Genomic DNA, 14,005 nt, shown 5'->3' with positions numbered 1-14,005 from the left:
TTACTCTAATAGAGAACACCACAGTCAATAAATGACACTAAGAATTTTGTTCTGCTTGGGCTGCTGTAATTGAAAAATAAGTGATGCAGGATTATATAGAGCCCCCTTTTCTCCTCTGATATTTTGTTTCATACTTTCAGGCATTTATTTTGTTAGAATTAGGCCTTTTTCTAGCGCCATCTTTGTATGACAGCTCCCTGAGTCTTTTAGGCTGTTTTCAATAGAAGTGTAAAGTTACATCTTTCAGCCGTACTGGTCATGTGGGAGTCTCACTCATTCATAGCATCACATTTCTGAGGAGACTGAAGTTAAGTGACAAAAGTCCTCTTCAGTTCATGTTTTATGTTTTATGCTGTTCCTGCAGTGGCTAACATTAGACCACGGATGCCACCACACCATCAGACAGGAAGAAGAAGAGGAAGCAGATGAGGAAGATGCTTGAGCGGTGTGAAATTGTTTTCTTGTGTACATTCTTGACCTGGGTTTTGTTTGTCTGTTAATGCATGCAAGTTAGTGTGTGACCATCGGAATTGTTATACCTATCACAATGTACCTATAATTATTACAAGGTACAGCATTAAGATGAAAAGATGTGATGGATCGCTATTAATCAAAGCAAATTATGCCATTAGGTTTTATAATGACAGCCATATTTGCAACATAATTGGTATCACAGTGGTTGATCTTTTTTTAGGATGAGTCATGGATATTCTGTGTATCTATGCACAGCTACTTTGGCAAATGCCACAAACTAACAAGAATGAGAATGAGTGACAAGATTTGAGCAGCTTCTGAAAAAGTCGAACAGGGGATTACTGTTAATCTAAGCTTCTGTTCAGCAGCTCTCTGTCCTCAAGGCTGGGCTTGTCAACACAAGGCTGCATGTTTCTTTCTGTCTTGTTGCTTCAGTGGAACACCACCACACTTTCAATACTGCCGTCAAGAGATGTTCAAAAAAAAAAGAAGCTTTAACTAGAGTTAATGGAGGTTCAGCAAAGATGGGAGTCTGCCGAGAAACACAATAAAAGTTTATATACTAATATACAGTATATACCCTCATGTGGAGGATGAAGCGGTAGAAGATGGATGGATACATATATAATGTATATATACATATATATGTATATGTATACACTTTATATACTGTATAAGTGAGAATTTCCTTTTTTTTTTTTTTTTACAAATCATAATATTTCTAAAAGCACAATCGTCGACCCATTTACAGACAAAAACTTCCTGACTAAATAGAATTTAGGCAGCTGCAGTTTTATACAGCACTTTACACAAAGTCAGCTTCTGTCACAACTATTTCCAAGCTATATTCAAGAGTGCAGCTACAGAGGCAACTGGACTCAGACCAGGTGCCTATCAACAACCTTGAAGAAACAAAGCGCCGTCACAGACAAAACCGTATTTCGAAGCTACAAAAGTTTGACAGCTTAAAGCACGGACTCCATTTTCATGGCTGTAATTATTCAACGTGAATTTGCTGCACTGCACAGAAATTTCTGCCTCCACTAGGTCAGACTGTATGAATGACCACATTGGTGTCTAATACATAACAGGTGGGCAATTTTCTGTGTGAACTGTAAGGCTGATTGAACCCTGCTCCATCAAAGTCAGCCGATTAAATGTACTCTTTATTGTATCAACCGATCTTCACATCGCCCGTAAGAATCTGAACTCCTTTTTTTGAAGCCGTATGATTGGCGATTTGGCCGGTGCCATGCTGAGGTTTTGTAAGCAGAAATTCACAGACACCTATTTATATCTAAGTGCCTCAATTTACACTCAGCTCCATCAGGCCTTATTTATCATGCTGCAAAAAGGAAGCACACAGGTGTAGCTGTGTTGACATTGTGATGAGTTTCTTAAGTATGTTGAACTCATGTTATCCCAGCATGACTAAAACCAATGTAAACCTGAGCAGAGGTCAAGCAAGCCAGATTAAGTGGAAACACCGTGTGCATGTAATAGTGGGAATGAATCTTAAGTAATGAATGACATTACACTCAGTTTTTGACTTCAGTTTCATTGCTGTGTGTTGTCGGTTTATCTCCAAGTGTAGTGAATATGTTTAAGTTCCACAAAGAATGAAACACAAACTTTTTTTTACTATAACTAGACTATAACTATGATCTAGGATCCAGATAAAAAAAACTAAGATTTCCCTTCAGAGGCCTCTAAGAAACTATTTAAAGGAATGAGATATAGAATGAACAAATGTGTACAATTATGATACATTCAGCATGTTTTGCTTAGAAATTAATATTCATGTTGTTGTTGTTTTTTTTTTATGAAACTCTTGGAATGTTATATTCTTATACTATTTACTGTTTCATGTCTAATGGAATGTGCAACAATTAGAAATACAAAGAAATAAAAAGACAATTTCTGTCTGGTTCACTAAAGTACAAGAATGTTGGAGGTCAGATGATGTGGATGAATTATCACCAGAGAGAAACGTTTTAAAAAAATGTGAGGGTGCAAATTCTCTCTTTCTATAATGTGATGCACGGCATTTATTTAATAAATTCAATAATTTCCCAAAATATTTGTTTCCAAAACACCTCTGTTTTGTCTTAACGTATTGGCATGTTAATTGTCTGATGATACAATAAATCCTTCCCGCTGAAAAAAAAATCAAAGTAATTCAGTTCAGCTAGGTTTCATCTGAGAGGGCAGTTGATCAGGTAAAGACTGGAGTCAGGACAGAAGCCAGACATCATGTCCTGCCTATTAGCTCCACACTGCCAGGCTCATCTATCTTTATTGGTCATCCATTAGCCTGCATTAAAGGGAGACACGGGATAATGGCAGTAATGATGCTGATGATGGAATTATACTGTGGGTACACACGTCATCTTTGCAGCGTTGCGCATGGAATCATAAAGAGTTCCCACCAACAAACGAACAGATGTACACACACACACACACACACAGGTTTGTGCAGTGATCCCTTAAAGGACTCTCATTTACTTCCATCCACTTTGACCATGGTCGGTAATGCTTAACCCCAACCTCAACCTAATCAATTAAAAATCTTTGCCCTGAACCATTTCCTCAGAAGTTTAGCAAGTTCTGCCTCATTAGAACTAGGTTTTGGTGTCTATGAGGACTACTGGTCCTTACAAGGTCGGTGTTTTGCCTGAAAAAGGTCCTAAAGGTGTAAAATAACACACACAAAGAGTTCAACCAACACCTTTGTGTGTCAGGTCAGTGTATATACGTGTGACATACACAGCAAGTGAATAACACGGAGCAATACAGGAGCTACTACCTTCAATTTTGAGGTTGTTTAGCTGGAAATGTACTAAAGTGCTTAAAGGGTGTGTGCATTAAGTTTAAAGCACGTAGAAAGACAATCTTTAGGCAGCACCTGTGAAGATCTGCGAGAATGGACAGATGCTGGTACAGGTGTGTGCGTGATGATGGTTGGCAGGGATGAGCACCAGGCTGTGCAGTAGCAAACACACACCAGACGCAGCAAAGTGATGATGCCAGGCATTAGACAGCGGGGACAGAGGGATCATTAAGGCAACTTTCTGGAAAGATGCTTTAAGATCAGGAAAGCACTGAGTAAAATGAAGATATGGGTGTCTGGCTCCAAGATGATGGATTCAGAGGCGTGAGCTTCATTTCTAGGCCAAGCGTTACAACAATCAATCACAACTGTTTACAGTCCAGGGTATTACCGTTTTCCTATTTGGGTTTGAGGCATCTCACCAGTCTTTCTCTTATTATGGCTCTTAATTAGCTCTGCATGAATTACTAATCAACCATGAAGAAGGCATTCACCAATTTAAAATGTGATAGCCCATGAAATGAACAGCACTGCCTCATGCAGGCACATAATGCTGAGGGGTCTGAGAGAGACAGGAGAAAGACAATAAGACATGCTCTCACACACACACACACACACACACACACACAAGAAGGCAAGGCTTATTGTGAATAAATCCTTCATTAACTATTTAGAATGGTATCATTGCTGGCCCTGCCACCATGCTGTGTATACTCAGTGATGCACCCTGGAGTCATTGATCTTCTTCATAAGGAACATAATGACCACCAAAGAAATACTGATCATATTTCAGTACCAGTCAATTCAGTTCATTAGGTCCACTCTACCTCCTGCTGCAGACCTGTATTGATCTTTCCAGTGTCACCAGACTGTTATTCTCCACTAACTAGATAGGGAACTCACAAAACTGTAATTTATACAGTAGCAACAGCGAGTCGTGGAGTCTTCTAGGGGTGGAAATGGCCAGAGGCTTCACCATACAATATTACTATACACTATTGCTATATAAAAATATTGTGATATATTGCAATGTATTCTCTTTTTGAACTGTTTTATCCAATAATATAAAGTATGACCAACACAGCCACAGAAACCTGTTCCACCCGACAAACCTATAACTGTCAATGCAGTCTTGTCCATACAACATAATTAAATGTAAATACTGTACATGTGGACCGCTGTACTGCTACAGGTGTTTTGAACAATGCAACAAAATGCTGATAAAAGTCTGAGATTCTCATTAACTATTTAAAATACTTGGCATATCAATACAATATTGATATTGATGTGTGATATTGATTTTTGCGCCTACCCCGAGACTAGAACAAACAAAACAATGTATAAAGGACCAAAGAGCTGGCGTGGACTGTGTGTCTTTGTGCCTTTTCTGAGTGAGCATCAAATGTCAGACATGATACAAAAAAACCCTAAAAGTGCCAAGGGTGTCCTGTTTCAGAGGTTTCAGAGAGAATTTTTCTTCTGCCTCTAATACCCTTTCCACCATATCCTCTCTAATCTCCACTTATCTGCCAGCCAGGTGAGCTGCAGCACACGGCTGGCGGGCAGGCTTTGGTCTGTGGGAATACAGCTCATCTTAATGGTATTGCTCTCCCTTCTCCCTTCTCTTCCCTTTGCTTCTCTTGCCCTCTCCTCCAGGGCGGCTGTCAGACAGAGACAGGGGCAGCCAGAGAACTTCACATTGCTGTTGCTGACAGTAGGGAGCCTCTGGGATCGGACTGAAGACCACAGCAACCTGCCATGCAGAGGGGCTCCTAGTGCGCAGCATTAGGTGTATAATAGCAGATAAAACCCAGGCCACCTAGCAGCTTGTTCCTCGCTAGGGGATGGAGAACCCTTAGTGGTTGGATGTGGGGTCAGATGAGGAGGGGGCAAAGTGCTCTAACACCAGCCAGCCAGACACACGCACACACACAGTAGTCAAGGATAGGCAAGGTCACAGATATCAAATCCCTCCCCAGAATCATTCCTGCAGCTTACTGTATACTTGGCAGAGGTTAAGATTGATCTGGAGCTTAATACAGAGTGTTGGTGCAGCTGCTGCACTGAAAAAAAAATGCACAACCACATCTTATTACTTTTTCTTGCAACTCAAAAGTACAATCAAATGTTTTGTGGCACAGCTTGTCCTGTGTATCTTCATTCTGTGCCATTTTTTTTGGTTCACATCCAGAGTGTACAAAATGGAAACACATTTTCATCCATTGCAATTGATTCACCTTCAATCAAGTCCACTTATATTAGTCTTATTTCACATCCGCACGCCACAGACTTGGGAAACTTCCACCTTCTCTGGAGCAGTGCTTCACGCAGCACAAAAATCAAATAACAACAGGATATCTAACATCTCACCCTGACAAAAACATGTCAACTAGGACGTCAACACATTTCTGATGATTCTTGCTGTAACTGTGGAGAACTACTGTATGTCACGTCGACACACAGGACCCAGTGAGAGCTGATGTGACAGAGGAGGACAGTCTGTCTCTTGTTTTATTTCTGTGAGGAAGAAAACAGTCAAGAGGAATCTGGCAACAGTTGCAACATGGCCTGTGACACACAGCGTGATGACAGTTCACTTTGGTCCTGAGTTGCTGCCACTGAGACACAAGCACAGATGACTTTAAAGAAAATAACATTTTTCACTCTGTCACTTTTGGTGACTCAGTCCAAACACACTGACATGCACTTAAAAACATGTGTGTTTAATTTTTCACATACTAACTATTAAGGACAGGGTGTAATAAACACAGCAACTCATTGTTTTTGAAGTCATTAACCTTGATGTTTATGGAGCAGGTAAACTTTGGAACATCACCGATAATGTTCAAAGGAAGACACGGTCAACTTCCAATCAACATACAGAAAAAAATCTAATAGTCAAGAAATTTAAAAAGGGAGCAAAATTAAATTAAATGTAATACTTTTAGCTCCATCTCCAAACCACTTCAAAGTACAAGTTTAAAAACATGTACCAAAAATAATAATAAAAAAAGGAAGGAATTGCATCAACTATTAGGGGAAAAAAGGGAAAATTTATATTTATAGGGCATTGCGTTGCACTGCACACAGCAGTCATATTTGTATTAGTCATGCTTTGTAAAAGGGGCAGGAACTAATAAGTGAAAACATATTCCTGCTCCTTTTTCTAACACTTTAGGAGTGTTAGTGTTACTTTATATTTTTTTTTTAATTTTTTTTTTACATTTTTTGTGTATTATATAGTTTCAACTATATGTGCTTTTATCCCGAATGTTCAAAATACAGAATTCATTCATAATTCAAGCTGTCTGGGATCGGTCGGTGTAAATCTATCCATATCATTTTTCAACAACAAAGGTCGGCACAAAGTCACACGCTCGTGCACAGGACAGCAGGGCAGCATATGACCAGGAGAGTTTCCTGAGTTTTTCAAGGACTTGGGTTCAAGCATCTGCTGTGTTGAACTTTCCAGGAGCAGGGACGGAGCTGCTGGTCTGTTCAGCTAACGTTGATGGCTGATGTGCCTGTGGAAATTGAGCGATGCCGTGCTCTACCTACACACACATGCTCCACGTGTACAGTAGCTTTGACACACATACTGACAAAAGTTCCCGTGTGACCTTGACTTTGTCTGCAAGGCATTTTTCATGGCAACATACAGAATGTATAGCTGCAATGCAGGTATACACAGTGTACGGCTTGTGACACGGAATATTCTATTTCAGCGAAGTGACAGATGGCGATGTTTCCGATTCATCTTCACATTGAGGCCTTAAAATTAGTGATTAAGTATTGATATTGAAAGCATATATCACCCATTCAAGTAGCACCATTTAACCTCTAAAGTAAAAATGATGAAGTAGGGTTTTGAATAAAAGTGACATAAGGGTGTAGATTATACACATGCACGACACGGCAATGACGTTATCCTTAAACATAACCAAAACCTTAACCTAACCACAGTTCAAATCTTAACCATTTACTTAACCAGTTTCTTGAAGTTTTTGCCTCATTAGGACCAGGTTTTGGTCTTCATGAGGACTACATGGCAAGGTACTAAATAATACATGGATACACACAACCACACACACATAATGGTTTTGTAGAAGCAGGTGTTAATCCTGAAAAAGCCCGATAAAGTTATGTGGACCAGCCAAAATGTCCTCACAAGGTCAAAATGCCCTCACAAAGACTGTGGTCCACACAGCTTATTTAAGACATGTATACACACACACATGCACACGGGAAAAGACGGAGAGAGAGAGAGAGAGTCCAAAAAGTCAATCCTCCAGCCATAACACAGAGACAGGGAGGCATCAGCCTCTATTATCTAGTCCCTATGCTGCTAACACAAAAGGCTCTCTGGAACAAAAATCCAATCAGTCCTCTCTAGGAGGATTTGCTCCACAGCAGTGCTCAGCAACACTGGTGGCTCTGCTGGTGACAAAGAAATAATCTCAGAGCCCACAGCCTGTTTAATGCCTTCGCCACATCGCCCTTTCAGAGGGAGGACAGACAGTGTCTACACTTCTGTTGTTATTTACTGTCTTCTGTGTTTAACACTCTACCCCTTTTTCTCTGAATGCAAAACATGAAACACATGGTTGCCTGTGTGTACAGTGCATGAAATTACGGTATTTGTGGCACGAGGAATATTTACTCTTAGCATTAGTGATACGGGTTGACAGATAAGAACCCTCGGGCAAATAGAGACAGGTTTAAAATAATTGTTTCATGACAAATATTTTCTTAATATTTTCATTATTCTTCTACCCAGTAATCCTCCATTTTCTGGCTTCTATCTCTCACGATCCTCCAATCTTTGTGTGGTAAATGATCACACTCATTCTTCATTCATTAGCATACTGCTGCTTATTTAGCCACGGTGCTACGAGAAGCCTTCAACAAAATCAACTGGAAAATATGCAATATGAGGTGGCAGCGCACCCTCCCTTCCATCCTTGACTTCATTATTGTTTTTTTTGTGTGTTTTTTCAAATGGAAGCATGGTCTGCCATAATGAAGAGGGAAGAGAAGAAGAGGAAGAAGATAAAATATGCAAATTCACAGAGAAAGGATATAATAAGGGCCATAATAGGAAGAGTTGTTTTCACAGCTGCTCATTTACACATAAGCCTGATAGTATTGATATTAGTTTTTCCTAAATAATGTTCTCTGTTTTTTTTCAGTGTGTTCTGTTTTCTCTCTATTGGTGCTTATGTTCCACTCTCTGCAGCTCCGCCTTGCAGTCACTGAGAAACATGTACAAGTGTATAAGGTCTGTGAGCAACACAGGAAGTTGTACACACGTTGTCTCAACCTTCAGGTTTGGTAAACCATGGACAGAAATCAGCATAGACCTATTTTTTATGTGGGCGATTTCAATTTTAAACATAATTTTACAAAAATCACAAAAATCATAGCTGATTCATCCACTCACACACGCACAGAGCGTCTATCTATCACAGAATTTTGAGAAAATCAAAATGGAAGACAACACGGAAGTAGGAATATAATGAATAGCCACCCGGCTGGAAGTCTATGGGGAGACAAGCCAATTGATTTATAATGTCACTAAACATTTTCCCAAGGAGTTTCTGGTCTCAGTTGCTCATTTCAGGTCGTCTTCAATGGCACACATTATGAGTGAACACCAGTGTGATTGACAGCTGTGAATTTCTGGTTGCAAAATCTAAACAGGCTTCAAAACAGGATTTCAGATTCTCATGGGTGATGTCACGACCGACTGTTACCCGCGTGTCTCTTAAACCATCCACAGACAGAGTGGAAGTATTGGCAAGAAAAGCTCTCTCTTGCTTCAAGTAATAAAGACACAACAGGAGCTTTATAAGTGATGCCTTCTTGACTTAATAATTTAATGGTTTCTGTTTGCAGTCAGCATATTGCCGCCACTGGCTGTTTTCCAAAATTAATATAGGTGTCCTGGTGCAGTGTCACAAGTTGGAAATGAAAATAGACTTTAAACACTTGTGCATTTTTAAGGAAATGAAAAGAAAGTGATTTGCGTTTCAGAGAAAATCAGTGAACCGAAACTTTGCAGAATGCGTGGCTATAAAAAGCTGTAAATGAATGAGTAAATTATAAAACAAAGGCTTCTTGTGTTTCAGCTTAATTCAAAGGGGAACTGGTCCGTCTGTTAAAGATCAGCTGATTAACGTCCGCAGGCAACAGGAAACAGAGTTCACTTTCATTTGCCTGCAAGGATTTAAAGGAAGGAAGAAAGATTAATAATCCGGCACAAACGTGTTTTTCAAAGTAAAGAAGTAATGGTGCTAACACAGAGTTTAAATAATGTTCCTGTATTTCATGATGCAAACATTTCATATTATTTAGAGGCAGGAGGCTGCACTTCACGAGTGCAATTTGCAAAACGGCCAAGTAGAATACATCATATTGAAAACAATAGCGCCACCACAACAAAGACATAAATACATGATACATCACTGTATTGTTTGGGCGGCTGCCCAGATACTTTCATCCACAGGAATGAAAGCTATTAAATAACCAAGAGAAGGCCAGACTGGTGCTTTGTATAAATTAGAGAAACCTTGGTTGACCCCACTTTCTCACCGCTGACAGTTTATATTATTTTAAAGTAATCCCTGGTTTATTCTGGTGTTTATTGAAATTTCTACAAATGCTGAGACACTAGATGCTGCTAGTTTGTGTCACTGAATGCATCGCTGCATATAAACAGGGAGAAATAAAACTTCCTTTCAGTTTTGCAAGCACAGGTTTTACTTTTTAAGTTTGGTTAGAAAACAACAAGGCTGTTGCTTATAACTTAGGCATTTATGGTAAAAGACCAAAAGGCAAACATTTATTTTATTTACTAGTAACTATTTTTTTTAATCACATGACATGCTCCTAAGTTGAAAACTAGTAGTAGAAGTTTTGCCATTTTCACAGTTTTGGTCAACAGTGTGTCTTAAGTCATTTAGCCTCTATATCGTAGCTGATTCCAAACAAATAACGATACATTTAAATTTGTTGGTGTGCATGTGATGCTCAAGCATGTCTTGAATAAACCTGGCATAAAATACCTTTTTTCATAGCAGATATTTTTTAGGATGACATATGATGTAAAATTAAACTTTCCATCAAAAAACATACAGAAATAACTCATCATAACTTAATAACTGATATTAATTGGTGGGCCACATGCAATCGACTGGAGAGTCGCATGTGGCCCACAAATGTGAGACTTCTGCAATAAAGTGATAGTGAGAAATAATTACACTGTGGTCATTACAGCACTGATAAAACAAATCTAATGGTGGCTTAAGGCTTTTGCAAAGCACTGCACATGTTATCTGAAGTAATTCATATCTTTAAAGTGTAACTAAACCCATTAACCACAGTTTCTGGTGAAATCTAGTGTATATGGGTAGCTTGTAATTTGCTGATCAAGTGCAAATCAGTTTTAACTATATACATGATGTGATAAAAATAGGCAGACCTACTGTCTCTCTGGTCAAACTAACTGCATTCAAATTTTGCCATATGCTTTCCTGGACCACACTTTATCCCAGACTCCTCCCCCTTTTATAAACGCAGAAGCTGTTGCTCTGACACTTTCTCTCTTGACTTGACAGTTGAAACTACCTGATCACGCCTCCTGCACTGCTGCCCTCACTCCCTTCCCCTCTTTCTCACTCACAACCTAGTGGCACTGAGTTGGCATCAGAAGATGGAATTTAGTTACCCTTTAATTTCCCGCCCTCACATTAAAATATAGAGGAATGTTTTGATGGGAATTCAAGTAATAATGCTTCAATCAGACATCCTCTAATATCTAATAAATGTGTCCATGTTGCACTTTACATATACTTGTGTCTCAGCGGCATCACTGGATTGAAGGAATGATATGGCAGCCTTTGAATATATACAGTATATATATCCAATATATATATCGGAGATATATACAGTGGTTTTGTCTGGAGAGAGCAAAGCAGGAAACACAAAGAATAACTGCAGAAAATGATACTCTAATGAAGAACATTTCTATTCTACGCTGACAGAAACAGCAGGGAAATGGAGACACAAAGGGAGAAGTGAGAGAGTGAAGAAGAAGAAAGTGAGAGGAGAGATCTGAGAACTGCCTATTATCTCCATGTTGCTTCATTGCTTCAGATAACACACTAACACACACACACGCGCTTTTGCACGCGTCTGTGCACAAACGTAAAAAGTGTGTGCACACTCACACACGACCGTGCCCTCAAATCTGCCCAGATCTCATGAATATGATTGACCTTTTTTTTCTCCTACTGTAATGTTGAGAGCGTATAAAGGGGAAAGGAGAAACTAAACAGAGGCAAGAGAGTTAATTTAGAACAACACATTATTGGGTGCTGACTGCAGATATGGAAAAGGACAATCTAATCGATAAGCCACAAGAATGACAACGGCCTCTCAAATCAATGTCTGCACCCCATTTTCTCACTGTGAAACAACAAAGCCTTCAGTGCAGGTGTTTTGTTGTTTCTGTTTTGCGTTCTTTGCCGTGTATGTGCTTGTGTGTATATACACCTGGCTATTGTTGTAGTGGAACAGTTGCCAGGACTAATCATTATTTAGTTGTGGCGGGGCTGGAAAGGTCAGCAGTCTGAAATGTCAGGCTGTGTTCAACAGCAGCCAGATGCAGCCATGTGCTGCTCAAGTGTCCAATTAAAGAAGGCCGAGTGAGGTTTGAGTGGGTCTGTGGGTGAGAGAGCGAGTGTGAATTTGTGTGTGCGTTTGTATGTGTGAAAGGAGTAATTTAAAGGTGCTGTATGTACGGGATGTATTATATGAAGTCTTCAAATGAGCGTGATGTGGCATCAGAGATTCAGGAAACAAGTTCAATTGAAACACAGGGTTTTGGTCTGTTGCACCACGTAATAAAGCAGCTCATGCAGCAGCACTAGGACATACAGGTTGTATGTAATTTTCACTGTTTGAAAAAAAAAGAAGAAAGGTTTGGACACCCATGCTTTAGAACACCAAGATTAAAAACAGTGAGGCATTTGAAGACAAACATGATGATGCAGACACTTCTGCTTCTTACTGCTCTCTCCCTTTCTCTCAACACATGCTTTTTGCAGTACGTTACTGTCGGCTTGTGTTCTCTTATCATGTGTATCACACTTTCACTTTCAGTCTCCACCTGGTGAAAATGTATTCAACTGGTTCAACATTTGTATAATGTAATGTGGGTATTAGCGCTGTCCGTGTTTACGTGTTTCAGAAAGTTTGGCACCCATAGTCTCCAGTGTACTGAATTGGGATGGCAGTAAGCATTTTAAATGCTAAAAGTTGCTGTTGTATTGCACATATTTTACATACGTATCAATGTGTGCATGCACGCCATATATTTATATCCGCAACCGTTTTACATGTATATACGCAGTAGGAGATAATCTGTATACTGGAGTTATACTCAATTATAGGTGTGTGTGAATGTATAGTAAGTGTGAACCACTCTGCAGAGCGGCTAATGAATGCCATTAGAAACAGAGGCCAACAGAGCAGCAGGGTCAGTCGTCTCAACTCCTCCTCTCTCATGCACGGCATCTTTCGAAGCCACCTGAGCCTATTAGTTGATTCACGCCCTGTGATTCCCTTCCTGCTGTCCACGCTATGACAACAAGACAAAAGAGGGAACGATGCAACACAAAGGAGACAGAGAATAAATAAAACAGATCAAGTAAGATCAGTAATAAAAAAAAACTACAGATATCATGTGTTCAGGAATAATTAGCAGAGAAGGAGGCAGATGACAAGGAAGGGAGTTACTTAATATGTGGGGAGAAGGAGAAGAGTTTCCCTATCAGAGTCATTCATCTGAAAGCCTCACCGGCTCTTCATTCAGCCATCATAATAACCTTCACCATGGTGAGTATGTGTGGGTGTGCGTGTCCACACACCCTTTTTGAGGGAAGAAACATTTAAAGACTCTGTGACGCAAAAGCAGAGTTTCTCCTCTTCACACATTATATATGTTCGAAAGAACTGTTGCTGTGGAGCAAAGGAGTGAAACAACGGAGTAAAAACTGAAAACAGTTCCAGTCTTCTGTTTCTGTGTCTTCAGTTTCCCCTTTCATGTGTGAGCAACTGGCTGCAGGTACCACTGAGAGAGAAATAAGGAGAGCGAGGAGAGGCGGGGTACTGTAGCTACACCGCCACTGTGTTTGTATGATGGTATGATGGTGAAATGGTGAAATGGTGAAATTGTCACTTCTATACACGTTTGTCAAACAAATGGTTTGATACTGGAGCATTTCCCTTTATATGAAGTACAAACACTGATGAATAGCGACGATCACGGGCTGTGGTCCTAAGCTCATGTGTGCGGAACTCCAGCAGAGACAGCACAGACACAGATTCATGCTTTAAGCAGGTTAAGGTCACTTCTCTACATGTTTGTTGAACACAGAGTTTAATGGTGGTACGTTTATGTTTGTATTATGTACATTCACAGACGTAGGTCCCCACAAACCCGAGTAGACCAGAATGAGCGCGTGCAGCGACTCCAGTGGACACAGTATCAGAGCAGAGAATGTCTGAATATTGAATGAACCACATTTTTAAACACTTTGTGACTTTCTTAATCATTGAAATTTGGTATGGTGGTTTGCGAAAGACATCATGGTCGCAATGGTCGCAAGTTCGATTCCACCCCTGGCTCATTGTACTCAA

At 39.9% G+C, this 14,005-nt stretch overlaps 1 protein-coding gene across 1 annotated transcript in view; it reads right to left on the bottom strand.

Moving 5' to 3' along the window:
* Positions 1–14,005, bottom strand: part of agbl4 (AGBL carboxypeptidase 4) — a 261,521-nt gene that overhangs the window by 77,758 nt on the left and 169,758 nt on the right. The window lies entirely within an intron of this gene.

Source organism: Solea senegalensis, linkage group LG14 (assembly GCF_019176455.1).
Source record: "Solea senegalensis isolate Sse05_10M linkage group LG14, IFAPA_SoseM_1, whole genome shotgun sequence".
Classification (NCBI taxonomy): Eukaryota; Metazoa; Chordata; class Actinopteri; order Pleuronectiformes; family Soleidae; genus Solea; species Solea senegalensis.
Note: the sequence above shows the minus strand (reverse complement) of the source record. Positions and strands in the feature narration are given on the sequence as shown.